Source organism: Cervus elaphus, chromosome 8 (assembly GCF_910594005.1).
Source record: "Cervus elaphus chromosome 8, mCerEla1.1, whole genome shotgun sequence".
Taxonomy (NCBI): domain Eukaryota; kingdom Metazoa; phylum Chordata; class Mammalia; order Artiodactyla; family Cervidae; genus Cervus; species Cervus elaphus.
The window spans coordinates 10,139,082-10,158,226 of NC_057822.1; the positions used below are offsets into that span (position 1 = coordinate 10,139,082).

The following is a 19,145-nucleotide window of genomic DNA, read 5'->3' on the forward strand; positions in this document are numbered from 1 at the left end:
TATTCACATAAAATATTTCCTGTATCTGCATCTTAGCCTAAGTTCCCAGTTATGAATCCACTTAAATTACACAGGGTCTGCATGGCTATCACTGATAACTTTAATAACAGACACAAAGTTCATTTTACTCTCCCAGTCTTAATTCCAATTTCTAGCAAAACTTAATTCATCAAAATGGAATGGTCTGAAATATGCCAAACTATCCATCTAAAAGGTCTTACTTTTGATCCAGCAATTACACTCCTGGATATTTATTCAAAGAAAACAAAAACACTAACTTGAAAAGATACCTGCACCTCTATGTTCACTGCAGCATTATTTACAATAGCCAAGACATGGAAGCAACCCAAGTGCCAATCAACAGATGACTAGATAAAGAAGGCATGGTATATATACATACGCATATACATACTGGAATATTACTCATCCATAAAAAAGGAATGAAAACCTTTGGGACTGATATATACACACTACTATATATCATACAGGAAACTAATAAGAATCTACTGTATAGCACAGGGAACTCTACTCAATACTTTGTAATAATCTATAGGGAACAGAATCTAAAAAAAGAGTGGACAGGGACTCCCCTGGTAGTCCAATGGCTAAGACTCAGGCTCCCAATGCAGGAGGCCCCCGATCAATCCCTGGTCAGGGAACTACATCCCACATGGTGCAACTAAGAGTTTGCATGTCACAACCACAAATCTCACACGTCGCAACTACAGATCAAACACACCACATACCTCAGCTAAGACCCAAAGCAGCCAAGTAAATAAACATTTTAGAAAATTTAAAAAATAGAGTGGATATGTGTGTATGTGTAAATGATTCACTGTCCGGTACAGCAGAAACTAATACAACACTGTAAACCCACGACAGTGAAATTACCCCCCCACAAAAGAATGAAACCTTGCCATTTCCAACAACATGGATGGACCTAGAGGGTACTATGCTAAGTGCATAAGTCAGACAGAGAAAGACAAATGCTGTATGATTTCACTTATATATGGAATCTAAAAAAGAAACGAACAAATATAACAGAAATGGGCTCCCTGGTGGCCTAGGGGTTAGGACTCGGTGCTTTCAGAACTGCCGTGTGTGTGCGCGCGTGTGCTCAGTCACGTCTGTTTGCAATCCCATCGACTGCAGCCTGCCAGACTCCTCTGTCCATGGAATTTTCCAGGCAAGAACACTGGAGGGGGTTGCCATTTCCTACTCCAGGGGATCTTCCCAACCCAGCAATCGAACTCGAGTCTTTAGCGTCTCCTGCACTGGCAGGCGGATTCTTCACCACTGGGCCACCTGGGAAGACTGGGATTCAACAGCTGGCTGGGGAACTGAGATGCCTTAAGCAGCAAACTGTATGGCAGGGCCATTTAAAAAAAAAGTAACAGAAACAGAATTACAGATACAGAGAACAAACAGGTGGTTGCCAGAGGACACGGGGAAAGAAAGAAATAGGTGAAGGAGATTAAGAGGTATAAACTTCCAGTTGCAAAATAAACAAGTCAGGGGTATGAAATGTACAGTATGGGAAATACAGTCAGTAACTATGTTATATATTTGTAGTGTAACATATCTTAACTAGACTTATCCTGGTGATCATTTTGAAATGTTTCAAAACACCAAATCATATACTGTATAATAGGAACTAACACAGAGTTGCAGGTCAATTATACTTCAAAAATAAACTCATTGAAAAAGAGATCAATTTTATAGCTACCAGACACAGGGGGAGGGGAATTGGATGAAGGCAGTCAAAAGGTATAAACTTCCAGTTATAATATAAATAAGTACCAGGGATATAATGCACAACATGATAAATATAATTAACACTGATGTATGTTATATACAAAAATTGTTAAGAGTGTAAATCCTAAGAGTTTTCAACAAACACACAAACTTTTTTTCTATTTCTTTAGTTTTGTTATCTATATGAAATGATGGATGTTAAGTAAAATCATTACACTGCATACCTTACACATATACAGTGCTGCATGACAATTATATCTCAATAAAACTGGAAAAAAGAAATGGGCGCTTACTTTTACTCTGATTGCATGCATGCTAAGTTGCTTCAGTCATGTTTGACTCTGTGACCCTATGGACTGTAGCCCATCACGCTCCTCTGTCCATGGAATTCTCCAAGCAAGAATACTGCAGTGGGTTGCCATGCCCTTCTCCAGGGGATCTTTCCGACCCAGGGATTGAACCCACATCTCTTCTGTATCCTGCATTGGCAGACGGGTTCTTTACCACTGGCACCATTATGAATAAGTGAGGAAACCTTATTCCTACCATTCGTGGGTACTCAAGTACCAGATTTCTTTCAGCTATAGTCATCAACTGAGCATTAAATTCACACAGGAGTTTAACATGAAAAACAACTCAACTGCTCTGGGACAAAAAAACCTCACACAACAAAACCTTGTGCTCATTTCAGCAGCACATATACTAAAATTGGAACGATACAGAGAAGATTAGCATGGACCCTGTGCAAAGATGACATGCAAATTCATGAAGTGCTCCATATTTTTTTTAGGAATAAAACTACCATATGACCCAGCCATCCCACTCCTAGGCATATACCCTGAGGAAACCAAAAATGAAAGAGACACATGCATCCCGTTGTTCATTGCAGCACTATTTACAATAGTTAGAACATGGAAGCAACCTAGATGTCCATCAACAGATGAATGGATAAAGAAGTTGTGGTACACATACACAAAGGAATGTTCCTCAGCCATAAAAAGGAATGCATTTGAGTTAGTTCTGATGAGGTGGATGAACCTAGAACCTATTATACAGAGTGAAGTGAGTCAGAAAGAGAGAAAGTCAGAAAGAGTCAGAAAGAGAAAGATAAATATCATATTCTAAAACATATATACGGAATCTAGAAAAATGGTACTGAAGAACTTACTTATAGGGCAGCAATGAAGAAACAGAGAACAGACTTATGGACACGGGGAGAGGGGAGGAAAGGGTGAGATGTATGGAAAGAGTAACACGGAAACTTACATTACCACATGTGAAACAGACAGCCAATGGGGATTTGCTGTATGGCCCAGGGATCTCAAACAGGGACTCTGTATCAACCTAGAGGGGTGGAATGGGGAGGGAGATGGGAGGCAGGTTCAACAGGGACGGGATATACGTATACCTATGGCTGATATGGACTTCCTTGATGGCTCAGATGGTAAAGCATCTGCCTACAATGCAGGAGATCCGGGTTCGATCCCTGGGTCGGGAAGATCCCCTGGAGAAGGAACCCACTCCAGTATTCTTGCCTGGAAAATCCCACGGACAGAGGAGACTGGTAGGCTACAGTCCATGGGGTCACAAAGAGTTGGACACGACTGGGCGAGTTCACTTTCACTTTCTTTCATGGCTGACTCATGTTGAGGTTTGACAGAAAACAACAAAATTCTGTAAAGCAATTATCCTTCAACAACAAAAAAAATTTAAAAAAAAAGGCAAAACCTCAAAAAAAAAAAAAGCCAAAATCTCAACAAATGACTGCACAAGATTATTAGAAATGTGTCAATAACTCACACAAGCCCTAATAAAGTATTATCTTTTTTAAAAAGTTTTCTTTATTTACAGGCAACGACAGAAATGAGTGATCTCCAGTTGGTGGTGGCCAAAAAACTGAGATGAGGATAGATACAAAAGGCATTCCTCTCCAAGTACCTGGGCTTGAATACCTAGGAGGAAGCCTAACCTGGACATGTGCTACCATATAGGAACACAAAGTTGTTTTTTATGGGAGAATGTCTAATTCCCAGTTTACTATATTACCCAGGGATAGAGAAAATGGAGCTAGGCTGTAACCTTTCTTTCCTGGTTCCTGCAAACAGTAGTCTACTGCACTTGGTTAATCTCCCTGCAGACGAGACATTGGAGCACCTACTGGTGGATGAGACAACGAAGCAAGTTTGAAAATGAGGAAGAAGATAATCAGGAGGAATCGTACATTAGGCACTGAGTTAAGTCTCATCATCCTGCTAGCTCTCTAGCCATGCATTTTTTTTCTTTTTTTTTCTTTTTATATGCTGTCTAGGTTGGTCATAACTTTCCTTCCAAGGAGTAAGCATCTTTTAATTTCATGGCTGCAATCACCATCTGCAGTTATTTTGGAGCCCATAAAAATAAAGTCAGCCACTTTTCCCACTGTTTCCCCATCTATCTGCCATGAAGTGATGGGACCTTCATGCTTTGCTGGAGCAGCCGTGAAGAGATACCCCACGTCTAAGTAAGAGAAACCCAAGTAAGACGGTAGGCACTGAGAGAGGGCATCGGAGGGCAGACAGACTGAAACCATAATCACAGACAACTAGCCAGTCTGATCACAGGACCACAGCCTTGTCTAACTCAATGAAACTAAGCCATGCCGTGTGGGGCCACCCAAGACGGTCGGGTCATGGTGGAGAGGTCTGACAAAACGTGGTCCACTGGAGAAGGGAATGGCAAACCACTTCAGTATTCTTGCCTTGAGAACCCCATGAACAGTAAGAAAAGGCAAAAAGATAGGACACTGAAAGATGAACTCTCCAGGTCAGTAGGTGCCCAATGTGCTACTGGAGATCAGTGGAGAAATAACTCCAGACAGAGTGAAGGGATAGAGCCAAAGCAAAAACACCACCCAGTTGAGGATGGGACTGGTGATAGAAGCAAGGTTCAATGCTGTAAAGAGGAACATTGCACAGGAACCTGGAATGTTAGCTCCATGAATCAAGGCAAATTGGAAGTGGTCAAACAGGAGAAGACAAGAGTGAAGATCAACATTCTAGGAATCAGCAAACTAAGATGGACTGGAATGGGTGAATTTAACTCAGATGACCATTATATCTACTCCTGTGGGCAGGAATCCCTTAGAAGAAATGGAGTAGCCATCACAGTCAACAAAAGAGTCCAAAATGCAGTACTTGGATGCAATCTCAAAACTGACAGAATGATCTCTGTTCATTTCCAAGGCAAACCATTCAATATCACGGTAATCCAAGTCTATGCCCTGAGCAGTAACGCTGAAGCAGCTGAAGTTGAACAGTTCTATGAAGATCTACAAGGCCTTCTAGAACTAATGAAAGGTTGTTGCTGAACCTCGAAAAGACGCCGGGATTCTTGGCCTCCGGAGAAGAATTCAATCTGGGGCCAGAGATGAGGCTTGATCGCTCAGAGCTTTTGTGTAATAAAGTTTTATTAAAGTATAAAGGAGAGAGAGAAGCTTCTGACATAGACATCAGAAGGGGGTAGAAAGAGTACCCCCCTCTAGCCATGCATTTTAATCTCTATGATGCTTCTCTTCATATTTCAAGCATCCCTCTGTAGTAACTACTCCCTCTCTGGGATGAAAAGGCCAAAAAAGAAGCCAGTTCTACACAAATGAGAAAGGCCAGGGTTTAAAAGGTTACAAAGTAACAACAAAAAAGGAAATTCAGCAAAATGTTTTGCTGCCAGCTCAAGGCAATACACAAACACACCATGGAGCAGACAGAGCAGTCGTCCTGGATGTGACTGCTAATACACCAACTTAAGTGAGGACAGAGACCTAGCAATCACAACTACATCTATACACCAGGGAGTGGAATTATGAAGCAAACTGCCATGAAATTTCATATCAACTATTCCATTCTGCCAGCTGTAACAAGAATTCATTGCTGAAAAAGTGTCACACACTCATTAGTCACTAACGGCCAAGCTGCCAGCAACTAAGAGCAGCAAAGGGCAGCCGTACATCTTCCTCTCACAAGGCCTATCCACCACTCAAAACATGGGCTTTGTAAGGAAAAGCCCCTGAACAGAGGGAAAAGGAAGTGTCCATTTCTTTTCTTTCTATCCTCAGTTTACTAGGTCACCAAAGCCCTCAGAAGACCTAATAAGCAGTGGTGTAGAGCAGCAAGAGCATGGACATTAGAGAAAGAGGTGTGGATTTCAACCCACTACTGCCAAACCAGTTCTGGGACCTTGGCAAGCAGTACTCTCCCCATCTGTTTCCTAACCTGTGAAAATCAGTAAAATGATCCTTAGTTTTTAAGCTTGTTGTGCATAAAAATGAAATAATGCATGTATAAAATACTTCACATAGTACCTGGCACAGAGTAATTACAGTAATAGTAGGAATGACTGCAGCAGCAGCAGCGACAGAAGTACTCATTCTGCATCCATCTAGCGCTTAGTTCTGGCATACAGTTAAATATGTGGTTCTCTTAACCGGTAAACAACTCTTTTAATAAGTTTTGGGTTGCATTAGTGGTTAACTACTAATTATAGCACCCATATCAATCAATGAATATTTATCAAGTAGCCACTAGATGATACAAATAGAAAATTCTTCCCATGACTCCAAGCGCTTATAATCTGAGGAGACAGATAAAACACAGGTAAGTAACATAATAAACAGAAGTTATCAAACAAATAATGTAGTCAATTATGACAAAAGAAAGGATGAAAAGATCACTTTCAACTGAACAGAATTCCTGGAATAAAGACCGGAACTGGGCAGGATTTGGATTTAAAGAATAAAGAAGGGAAGTTTTCTAGGTGGGGGTAATATAAGTAGAAAGCTTGAATTCTACCATAAATATTTACGGAAAAGTCACAACTCTAATGGGTTTTTACGGTATTTCATGAAATCTAAGATGCATGATTATTCCAGAGATGTTAAAATATGGGGAAAATGTACACCTCAGAATTAATGAAACATAATATTTCTTTTTCTATAATATGAGAGGGTGAATAAGATGATCTTTAAAAGTTCTTTCCAATTCTAAAATGATATGAAAAAAAAAAGAAAAAAGAAAATGATATGATTTGGTAACTTACACTTACAAGATAATATTCAAATTTTACCAAATCATCAACAGCATGAGAAGAAAGAGGATAAAAAATAAGACAGACTGAAACCAAATTCCACTATTTAATTGCAAGGCTAAAATGTTTACCTGCTAATTAACATGTTCATATTTTCTTTTATATGTGCTAAGTTGCTTCAGTCGTGTCCAACTCTTTGCAACCCTATGGACTATAGCCTGCCAGGCTCCTCTGTCCACAGAATTCTCCAGGCAAGAATAATAGAGTGGGGTGCCACTTCCTTCTCCAGGGGATCTTCCCCACCTATGGATCAAACCGGTGTCTCTTAAGTCTCCTGCACTGGCAGGGCGGGTTTACCACAAGTGCTACCTGGGAAACCCTTTCCTCTATATATTTGAACATAATTGTAACAGCTGTTTTAATATCTTTGTCTGGTAATTCTATCACCTCTGTCATTTTTGAGTGTTTCTACAAACTGATTTTTCCCCTAATTATGGGCCACATTTTCCTGGTAACTTTTGACTGGACATTGGACATTGTGATTTTATGATGCTGAGTTCCTAACGTTGTTGTCTTGGTTTCAAGAGTGTGAGGCTTTGTTTTGGTTGGCAGTTAAGTGACTTCTGGTTCAATTTGGTACACCTGAGGTTTCTTTTTAAGCTTTGTTAAAGTGGATCTTGCGGAGAAGGCAGTGGCAACCCACTCCAGTACTCTTGCCTGGAAAATCCCATGGACGGAGGAGCCTGGTGGGCTGCAGTCCATGGGGTCGCTAAGAGTCGGACACGACTGAACGACTTCACTTTCACTTTTCACTTTCATGCACTGGAGAAGGAAATGGCAACCCACTCCAGTGTTCTTGCCTGGAGAATCCCAGGGACGGAGGAGCCTGGTGGGCTGCCGTCTATGGGGTTGTACAGAGTCGGACACGACTGAAGCGCCTTAGCAGCAGCAGCAGCAGCAGCAGGGTGGATCTTGAGCAGCTTTTACTCTCTTGGCTCTTTAGCCCCGGTACAGATGTGGCCCTTCAGTGATCTATACCGGATGTCCTCTACTGGATCTCTGCTGCAGAGTGAGCAACACAGGCTCTCTACTCTGGTTGATAGGAATTAGAACACCTCCTTGCATTGGGAATCAGTTAGCTCATAAACTCCTGGTCACTCTTTTCCAACCTCCTGTAATCTGACCCCAGGCATATGGGTGATCAGTCAAGCCTCAAGGAGACCCTAAGAAGATTTCTAGAACAGTATTCTTCCTCTTTTCCAGAACTGCACCCCACAGCTTCCAGTTGCCTCAGCCTCCCTTGAACTATTAACGCAATTTGTCTCTTCAGTTCAGTAAGACAAATCTGTTCTGCTTGGGATTTCCCCTGCCCCGGCCTTGCTCCATGGTTAGAACACACATCTAGACAAAAAATCAGGGTAATCACGGGGCTCACCTCCTTATTTCCCTTCTCCCAGTGATCAAAGCCACACGCTTCCTATGTAAGTCAGGATTGATTTCCACTCTGGTTTGGCAAGGTCCCCAATCATAAAGAGGTATTAATTTCAATTTATCTTCAATAAGTATATGCCATGGAAAACTTAAAAGGAAGAACCAGTATCCCAAAATCAAATAAGAAAACACTGCAAAAAGGTAGGATATCACCACTATATACCTATAACATATTTGAATAACATTTAATTTTCTGAATAATAATAATTAATAATGGCAGGAAATTTCCCTTTTTCTTTTTTTAAAGTTGGTACTCATTTGGTATTTATCACATTTTAAAAAAATCAATACAGCTTGATGAATGGAGAGGCAAGTTCAGTCAAAAGACAAGGATTCCCTGAGCCACTAGTTATATATGACTTTGGGCTGGTTACTCTCTCCAAACCTCATCTGTAAAATAGGGAAAATAAAACCTATCTCATAGGATGGTTTTCAGGATAAAATGAGGTAACATACACAAGCCTTCTAGAGGGGTATCTAGCATCTAGTAGGTACTCAACAACTGATAGCTCTCATTATTGCTAATTCAAAGGAGCACTGAGTTTGTTGGACTTACCTCCTAGTGGTAATACAATAATTTAAAGAGAGCAGGTCAAATTAAACAGCACTGAGCATTACACAGAATTCTCCTAATTGGTTCTCTTTTCTTTGGTCGCAGTGAAACCAAGCAGTAGGTAGGCCTCTTACCTTCTGAAACAGGTTCTCTGGGAGTATGAAGACAAGAGCTGAGAAAGAAATGGATGGCCTCAAAATTCCACCAAATGTAAAACTTATTTTTGAAGTGGAATTAGTGGATATTGACTAAAATAGTAAAGACATCATCAACAATAAAACATGGCCCTGAAGAAACTTATGTATCTAATTAGAGCTGGTTACTATTGTTAAGCGAAGAGTCAACTGGAAAATTCAAGTTAAAACTTGTTTACTCGATCCCTCAACTTTTAAGAAATGCAATTCATTATAAACCCTTGAAATTTAAAATATTTTACTACAGCTGTGCAAAATATCACTTGAAGAGAACTGATTTGCTTTTTACCTCATGTTGTAAACTAAAAGGTTCAATAAAAATGTATCCAATGTCAAAAAAGAGAAAGAAAGAAATGGATGGCCTCTGCCTACGTTATACCAATTTTAAGGATTAAGACAAGGGTATCCGTCTATCAGTCTTCCAAATCATAGTCGAGTCAATTCAATATTTTCACTTTATGTATTTTGAAGGCAGTCTCAAAGGTAGTATTATCTGGATTGTGGCATTTCTTTAAAAAAAAAAAAAATTCTTTCATCTTAAAGGCCCAAGGCAAATGTCACCATTTCTAAGAAGCCTTCCTCAACTCTTCTAGTCTGAAGTAATTTCTCCCTCTCCAAAGGTGCCAAAAAGTATGCTGAACCTTTTACGGCAGTCACTACATTTTATACTGTAGCACAGCTTTTTGGACTGTACAATTCTTTGAATACAGGAACTGAAAAACAAAATATCTTTAAACTTAACAGAAACAGTAGTCACAGCAGCAGCTATTGGAATCTGCTGTTATAAGAGTGGGATTTTTAAAAACTTCTTTGCATCCTATAGTGTTCTGCCCGAAATGTGTCACGTATTTATTCACATTTTCTTTAACAAATCTAATCTTCAAAACACTACTGAAAGGTAACTGGTAGCATTCTGATTTTACAGCTAAGAGAACTAAAACACTAAGAGCAGTTCTGTAACTTTATCACAGTCACACAGCTTTTAAACCCAGGTCCATCTACAGCCATGACACTGTGCTGACTTCACAAAACACCCTAGCCAAGACTGTGCCCATGTTTCTCATTTTCATACACAAGTGCCACCAAACCCCAGACTAGTTTCTTCCCCTAAAAAAAAAAGATAATATGCTAACATAAGAAAGCCTTCCTGACATATTTACCCTGGAACTGCAATGGTGTTAATGAGAATAACACACTGCTTTCTCCCTCTCTACACCCAGTTTTAGCCAGCTGCTCAGGGGCTTCACATCTTTCACTGTAAATAACAGAAACACTGGCTCATTTAAAGTGCCAGCCTCAGATAACATGTTCAGATGTTACTGCTTTCCAAACAAATGCCTGTTTTCAAACAGCTAGGCATTTGGGGTTCCATCACTTATGATGGGTTACTTTTATTTACAGGGTCCCTGAAAATCACTTTAAGTTTCATTCTCTGGGCACTGTTGAACTCATCAAATCTTGTCATTAAGGACTTTTTTTTAAGTGCCTAATCTGTCATCTTCTTTTACAATGAACCAAAACACAGTCCCATGGGTAATTCCTAAACTGTATACAGTAGTCCCCTTTCTCCAAGGGTCAGACATTCCAAGCCCCGCAAGGATGCCTGAAAGTACCAAACCCTATATATGAACAAAATACTTTTTTCTTTCCTTGTTAAGTTGAGAACTTTCACCTTTTCACTTAAAGGAAGCACTTTTCGGCCTTTCTTTGGCTACTCTTGCATTTGAGGATCACTAACAGGTAAAATAAGGATTATGTGAACACAAACCCTGCCACACCTGACAACTGATCTGATAACCGAGATGGTGGCTAAGTGACTAACAGGCAGGTAACACAAACAGTGTGGACATGCTGGACAGAGATGATTCACGTCCAGGGCAAGAGAGAGTAGGACGGCTGAGATCTCGTTATGCTACTCAGAAAGGTGACCAATTTAAAATCTATGAATTGCTTACTTCTGGAATTTTTCACTTAATAATTTTGGACTACTGAAATTAGTTATTATTTAATAATTTTGGTAACTGAAACCGAGGAAACTGAAACTTCAGATAATGGATGATGACTGTATGTATGTTTTAAAATAATATTCTTCTGAGCCTTTTTCTAAAAAGCACAATTGTTTTTCCTTTTTAGCCCAAGTAAAGATAATTATATATCAGAAGTGAGTCCCACCCCCCCCCATCTCTTTCTGCATATGGGGAATGCTGAAAAGATAAGTCTTTTTTAATTATTAAATGTAAATAGCTCATTAAATATAATCCAATTACTTTAATTGTAAAAAGGAAGTAATTACAATATGTACATGTATTCTTGCCTAGTAGATTCACTATCTTAAATTAATCTTTTCAGCATTAATATTTTAAATTAACCTTTGATATCAGAAAAACTCAACAGATTGATGTCTATTTTAAATATATACATATAAAGCTGTACCTTATGGATCTTTGTTGTGATTTCACCCACAGTTTTTGTGGGAACAGACCCATCCCCATAGAGAAGGGTAATTAAATAACACCTGCCCTAACTGAACTGGTATTTCTTGTCTGCTGTAACTCATGTTAAAGGGTCTGTTTTAAATTCTAATGCTTTTGTGGGACAAAAAGCCAAGAGATGAATTCTGTGGCATTCCAATAATCACGACAGCTTTACTCAGCAAGACAATTTCAAGCCAAAATTAGGAGCATGTCTCTGGTATAGTAGCCTAAATTTTCCACTACCTCATTTCTATTCTGTTACTGTCAATTACAGTTCCCTGAGACTACCCTCAAGCATTCTTCTCTTGCTAGCCCCTTCTGGTCTAGCCCCTCAAGTTTGCTGTTACAACATTTTCCCTCAGCAGTCATTTGGCTCTTTGATTTTTACTCTTTCTTCATGACCGAGAGTAAGTAAATTGCATAGCTAAATCTATGAACTGCTTTGAAAATGGGCTCTGCCACGGTCTGTGCACAGAAGAACTTCTATTAAAACAGAGAGTAAAGGCCTATATAGACGAGAAATTAGGAAGACTGAGCTTTGTTTTTCTACCTCCCACCAAAATCTATCAATGAGTGTTGTTTAAGATATGAGTATGTGTTTAAAAAAATTAAAATTGTGCTTACATTAACATGGAACTTTTCCAAACTTTAGAAATATCAAGAACTGAATGAATATATATGTTGTAGCAGTAACGACTGCGGCCATGTTTCTACAGCACTTCCCCTCCAAAGTAGAAAAGTTCTATTTAAAGTACAAAGAGGAACTTCTCTGGCTGTCCACTGGTTAAGAATTCCCGCTTGCACTGCAGGGGGCACAGGTTCAATCCCCGGCCAGGGAACTAAGATCCCACAAGCCACTCAGTGCGGTCACACACACAAAAGAAACTACAAAGAAGCATCATGAGTTTTCAGCAACTCTCCAGGATTTCACTGAAATAAATTTCACTGTTCAGACTCTAGTATTAATGAGCCAAAGGTGCATCTGTGTCTCACTGATATGACTTCTCAAAACAAATAATGAAATGGATAAGCCTAACTATGACTAACTCCTTTCGCCATTCAGATTGTAGCCACACTGGAGCAGTTCCTGACCACATAATACATAAGGCTGTCATCCTGGCTAACTTGGAAGGCTATTTTATGGTCCAAAAGGATAGTAACAAGGGGTCACTGTGAGTGCCTCATTTCAAACACTGTAATGAATTCTGAACAGTTACCAAAGGTTAGCAGAAGGAATAGAGTCTGATACCTGATGATGATCACAGGACTCCAGAAGGACAGTGCCATCAAAAGACAACAAGAAGTAATTTCACAAGTAAAAGGTGTACTGGCAGCTAAAACTGAGCTCCTTTCAGGATTTAAATGATTCAAGTCTCATCTTAGTAACACTGGTATTTTTGTACAAAATATATCTTATTAGGCCAGCCCTTGAAAGTTAAAAGGTGTCTTTAAATGCATGCTGACCTAAAATTGCCATGTTCCATGCTTTAAAGGGATTGATTTTCTGGAAAAGGACAATAAGATGCCAAATTCTGTTCAATGGAGATCAGAATACTCTTTGGTGAACCTATTCTGCACCTGTGAAAGCAAAAGAATAAGACTGGCTCACACACCCCAGAGGGAGGGTGGTATTTATGTGGGCTCTCCCTATGACCTCTTTGGCAGCAAATGTAAGAAAGCCCTTTTTTGAGGCTAAGGGGCGGGTCCAGGACTTTCAACTACCCATTCAAGCAGGGTTACGATTCCCCTCCTCCGTAATTAAGTTCCCTTTCCCACTCTCCATGCATGCATGAATTGTAGTGACATTGACATGGGGGTCTGACATTAGTCTTTGAAGGTCATTTAAATCCTCCCCCTTCCAAGCTGCCTTAAAAGCAATGCATCATGCTCTCCACAATGCCTGAGTATGGGTTTGACTAGATGGTACTCAATGTGGAGTGAACCTAAAGCATAAACGGAAAGGGGGCTCCAAATTGATATGATACCTCCAAGGGGTATCATAAAAAGAACCAACCAAAGAAATAAAACATTAGGTAAGACTCAGCTGCTCAAGAGACAACACCAAGAGAAACACTAAACATCTAACATTACCTGAATGAAAACACGTCTACTGATTAATTTAGGAAGGTAGAAAAGACCATTCACAATACGGCCCCTTTCTTTGGCTCCAGTCTCATCTTCTGTCATATCTTCATATTTACATACCCTTCCCTGAAGTCCCCCACAGATCTTCTCATGGCTTCCCATCTCATCACGTTCTCTCTTGCCTCCATACTTTTGTTCAAGTCTAACCACCTACCACTGGAGAGGGCAATGGCACCCCACTCCAGTACTCTTGCCTGGAAAATCCCATGGACGGAGGAGCCTGGTAGGCTGCAGTCCATCGGGTTGCTACCAGTCGGACACAACTGAGAGATTTCACTTTCACTTTTCACTTTCACACATTGGAGAAGGAAATGGCAACCCACTCAGCTGTTCTTGCCTTGAGAATCCCAGGGAAGAGGGAGCCTGGTGGGCTGCCGTCTATGGGGTCGCACAGGGTCAGACACGACTGAAGCGACTTAGCAGCAACCACCTACCACAACCTCCAACTTCTCAGTTCAGTTCAGTTGCTCAGTCGTATCCGACTCTGCAACCCAATGGACGGCAGCACACCAGGCCTCCCTGTCCATCACCAACTCCTGGAGCTTGCTCAAACTCAGGTCCCTTGAGTCGGTGATGCCATCCAACCATCTCAGCCTCTGTCGTCCCCTTTTCCTTCTGCTTCTAGGGTCTTCTCCCCAACTTCTAGAGTCTCCCAAAACTGAGCTCAGGGATCACTGGTGGTCCAGTGGCTGAGACCCTGCAATCTCTGCAGGGGGCCAGGGTTCAATCCCTCATCAGGGAACTAGATCCTGCATGTCACAACTAAGACCTGGGGTAGCCAAATAAATAAATTAAATATTAAAAAAAAAAAACAAAAAACCACTCACTAAGCTAAAGTGAAACATCTTCTGACGTGCCTTGACCCCAAAGGAGCTTGATGCCCCTCTCTCACACCCTCTTTAAAATTCCATAATACTCTGTGCATGCCCATCCTATCCCGCTGCTTAAAAATGACTGATTTTCTTACCTGCTCTTCCACTAGACTAAATTGAGGCTAGTGATCAATCATCTCTAATTCTAATGCCTACTGCCATGCAAGACATAGAGAGAATGCTCAATAAAAATTTATCAAATGAATAAAGCTACATAAGTGGCTACTACGCTTTAGTCCTCACAAAGGTGAGGTGGGGAGAGTGTCTCTGGACCTCCAGTCTTACAGCACCGCTTCCTGAGGGAAGAGAACCCAATCTGAACGGTCCAAGTTTAACCTCTATTTTATTTATTTATTTATTTTTAACCTCTATTTTAGATTAAGAGTCCTGGTAGCACACCAGATCACAAGACAGAATCTACATACACTTTCCAAGTCCTAGAAAATATCAAGGGTCTAATCTGGTACAGAGTGAGACATTAAAAATTAAAAACCAAGGCAAAAATTAACTAAAAAACAAAAGGTTACCCTGACCAATATGATCAATCTGCCACCTCCTTTTTATTCACTCACTTACTTCCTAAAGTAAAGAGAGATGAATGGTAAGAGTCATCAGCCAAAGAAGATAAATTTCCAAAAAGGCTAGGGAAGGTCAAAATAGGGTAAGTCATGAAAATCAGCACATGTCCACAGCTTGAAAGAAATCCAGGCTGTTATTAAAATCCCTGGGCACTTAGCCTAAAACGTTAATAAGCCTCTGAATCTTTCCTTTCCCTCCCAAATCAGCTTCTGGCTTCCCTTCCCTCGATACTTCTTCCCCATCATCTACTCACCCACCAGCCTGCCCACCTTTCTTTCTTTACCTTCCTACCTTTACAAATACTGAGAGAGATGATCAGAATTTGGCCAGCAAATGACAACTTCAAACTACATGTGGGGCATCAGTATAAAGGATATCCAATTAATCATTTGTTTGTTCCTTCCTTCCTTCCTTCATTCAACAAACCTTACATACCAGACACTGTGCACACAGTGGGGATATAATTCAACATTGCCCCTGTCCTCATGAAGCTTGATAGCTACTCAAGGAGACAAATTAAAAAGGGGCACAATAATATAAAGTGATAAACGTGACCACAAATGTTAAAATTCAAGGGTTATGGAGGCATCCAGCTCACACTGGGGGTGAAGGGGTCATAAGAAAGAGTGTCTTAAAAGATGAAAAGGGTTAGTTAAGAGAAGTTTCAGGGGAAGGAAGCAATGTGTGCTGAGGCAAACAGTGTTCCAGGAACAGCAAACAGCTTGGTGTGGCTGAAGTGCAGGAGGTCATGAGTGATGATGCTAATAAGAGAGACAGAGGCCCAGGTACAGAGAGCCTTGTGTGCCTTACTATAGCACTTGGGAGTGTGTTGATGGCTACTGCGAACTATTTAAGATTAAGGCCAGGGAGTGACATGATCGGATTTGCATTTAGAAAGCTATCTCTGGCAGCAGAGAGAATGTATTACATGAAGGGGAGAAAGACTGAGGCAGTAATCCAAGTGGAAGCACTTCTAATTGATCGATAGAATCTACATAATGGGAAAGTTGCAACGTAAGATGACAGAAATTGCTCTATATTGAGTTTGAGACCAAGTTGTCACTGATAAGCTTTCTCTTTTGAACAATTAAATTACCTAATCTCTCTCAGTTTTTACATTCTGAAAAATGGATTTGTGTGTTCTGGGGGGAACACTAGACTATCACGTATCATCAACCTTTTCTTAATGCTTTAAAATTTATAGTATAAATTTTTTAATATATGTATGGTGAGATAGCAAGTATCAGTGTACCTACCACCTAGTTTAAGAAGAATATTACCATTAGTTTTAAAGTCCCCTGCATGTCTCTCCCCAAACCCACCTTCTTCTCTTTTCACCATGAGGTAACACTATCCCAAATAGTGATAACTTTACCACATCTGTATCTCTAAACATTTTTAGTTTCATATGTTTCTTCACATGAGTCTTATCATAATGTATATTCTTCTACAACTTTTCACTCTACAATTTGTTGAGATTCATTCATGTTGCTACAGTTGCAGTTTAATCATTTCCATGGTTACACGGTGCTCTACTGTATGGCCACACTGAGATTTATTTATACAATCTGGAATTGATGGATATTGGGATTTTTTCCCGGTTTGGATTTTTTGTTTATTTTGCTAATGCCAACAGTGTTGCTACGGACATTTTGTACACATCTCCCACTGCACATGCGCAAGAGTTCTTTAGGGTAGACATCCAGGATAGAAACTGCTGGGTACAGGTATGCACATCTTCAATCATGAGATAATGCCAAATTGTTTGGCAAAATAGTTGTACCCATTTACACTACCATTTGCTGGGTTCTGGTTGCTTCATATCCTTGCTGACATTTTTTGCCAGACTTTAATTTTTGCCAATCTGACAGACACAAAACAGTACATCACTGTAGTTCTAACATGCATTTTCCTGATTGCTCATAAGGCTGAGCATCCCCAATGCTTTTTGTAGAAAGGAGCTACTTTTTATTTTCAGAAACCTTCTCTGAAAGCCTAGAATGGCTGGAAGTCTTTCAGAATGCTGCCTCCCAATAACTAACAAGACGAAAATTGGTCTTTCTTAGCACAAAGCTAAAACTGGATGACCAAATCTCAGCCGTACTGACATCTGACACACAGGCAAACCTAGGATTTTTCCTCTGAGAACTGAAGGTGAGTTGAAGAATTTAGAAGGACTAGACTGAGACATAAAAAATCAGAGGGGCAACATTGCATTATTTAAGGCCTCTGACTATCTGACATCAACATACTTCTTCAGCTTCCTTTCTGGTCACACCTTTACAATGCTCTACACTTCTCCTGCCCGTGATTTCATATGAGACATTTCCTGCTTCCTGGAATACCTACCTACCTTTTTAAGGTTTTTTTTCCCTCCCCCTACTTCTTGAAATTTTATTAATCCTTCCTTGCCTAGTTCAAATGTAATTGCTTCCGTGAAGCTATCCTCGCCCTATTCCCCAGAAATAATTAATCAAGCTCTCCACTGCTTCAACAGCACTCTATAATTCTGTTAGAGCACCCATCCCATATTACAGTTGTAACAGGGATCGACTATGAGCTTTCTGAGGGAAAGTACTATCTCTTAAATCCTCAGGGGCTGAGTAGCACTCTGTCAACCATCAATTCTTCATAAAACACTGGATAAGTGGACAGAAAGATAAACAGAATCTGCTAAGAAAAAAACTCTAAGGAATTTCCTGGTGGTCCAGCAGTTAGGACTGTGTGCTCTCACTGTCTAGAGCCCAGATTCAATCCCTCGTCAGGGAACTAAGATCCCGAAAGTTGCACAGTGCGGCCAAAAAGAATATAGTTCTTAAAAAGAAGAAAAGAAAAAAATCTCTAAACAATGAAAAGGTTCTTTCTTATTACTGCTGATTATGAAGAAAAAAAAATCACAGAAAAGGCAAGGTAGGACAAAAGCACTGGGAACTAGTAAGAACTAACTGTGACAATTCAGTCTCCTTGATGGAGCCCTGTGTCAGGCAGGCCAGGAAGTGAACATGTAAACTGTACAGTCACCTTTTTAGTGGGGGACGACAGCATCAAAAAGTGAGATTTATAACGGAATCTAAAACCTCAGGCTGTATCTTTAAATTCCTCTGGAAATTATTTGGGCCTGGTATTTTCTGCAGGAGAAGTTGTTTTCACTATAAATTCAATTCATTTAATAGTTAAAGGTTTTCAATTTTTTCTTAAGTCATCTTGATAAGCTTTCTTTTGAAGTTTGTCCATTTTATCTAAATTTTAAAATAAAATGACATAGTATTATTTAATTAGATTAGCAAAAATGATTACTATAAGGAAAAAATATCTAGAAGACTAGACAAAATTAGGGCAGAGATAAGGATCCAAAACAAAGATTTGAGATTTCACAATACTGCAACGTATTCATGTGTCTCTGCATTCCTAGAATATAGACTTCTTTTGGACAGGGATCATGTCTACCAGTCTTTTGTACATAATGTGTACATAATATTTCCTGATCTCCTGCATCAAATAAAAAATACAAAATTGATACTTCAAGTCAACAAGTATTTTCTTAAGAGTTGATTTTGATTAATATATGGTTGACCTGAGTAATATCTGTAGTTGTCTTTAAAATAAAAACCTTTTTTTCAATCAAGTAAAAACTGGTTTCAAAGGTTACTTTCACTCATTAAATTAGTTGTTAAGAAAAAATCCATTTAAATACAGGAATTCATTGGATTTAAAGGAAAAAAAAAAACCCAGCAGGAACTTATTTGAGCTATAAAATACAGCTTTGAATGAAAAAACACACATTACTTTAAAAAATAAAAATGCAGTTATTATTAAGACTATTGTTACTATAAAAATCACACTTCATGACTTAAGAAAAAAGTCAGTTTAGTGGTTTAAAAAAAAGTATGTTAGTCATTTGTTTTATTCACTTCTTCATCAAACCTTAGAACATAGTAACTAACTGGAAGGAAAACTATCTAATTTTTTTTTTTTTTTGAAAACTATCTAATTTAAATTTCAGAGTCCCTATCCTGTCCCACCC

General features: G+C 39.6%; 1 protein-coding gene and 1 non-coding gene across 3 annotated transcripts in view; one reads left to right on the plus strand and one right to left on the minus strand.

The window, feature by feature from the left end:
- WASF2 (WASP family member 2) overlaps positions 1-19,145 on the minus strand; it is a 69,595-nt gene that overhangs the window by 27,418 nt on the left and 23,032 nt on the right. The gene's annotated exons all lie outside the window — the stretch shown is intronic.
- LOC122699056 lies at positions 2,434-2,540 on the plus strand. The gene has a single exon (XR_006342542.1). It is a non-coding gene; the product is annotated as a U6 spliceosomal RNA (small nuclear RNA).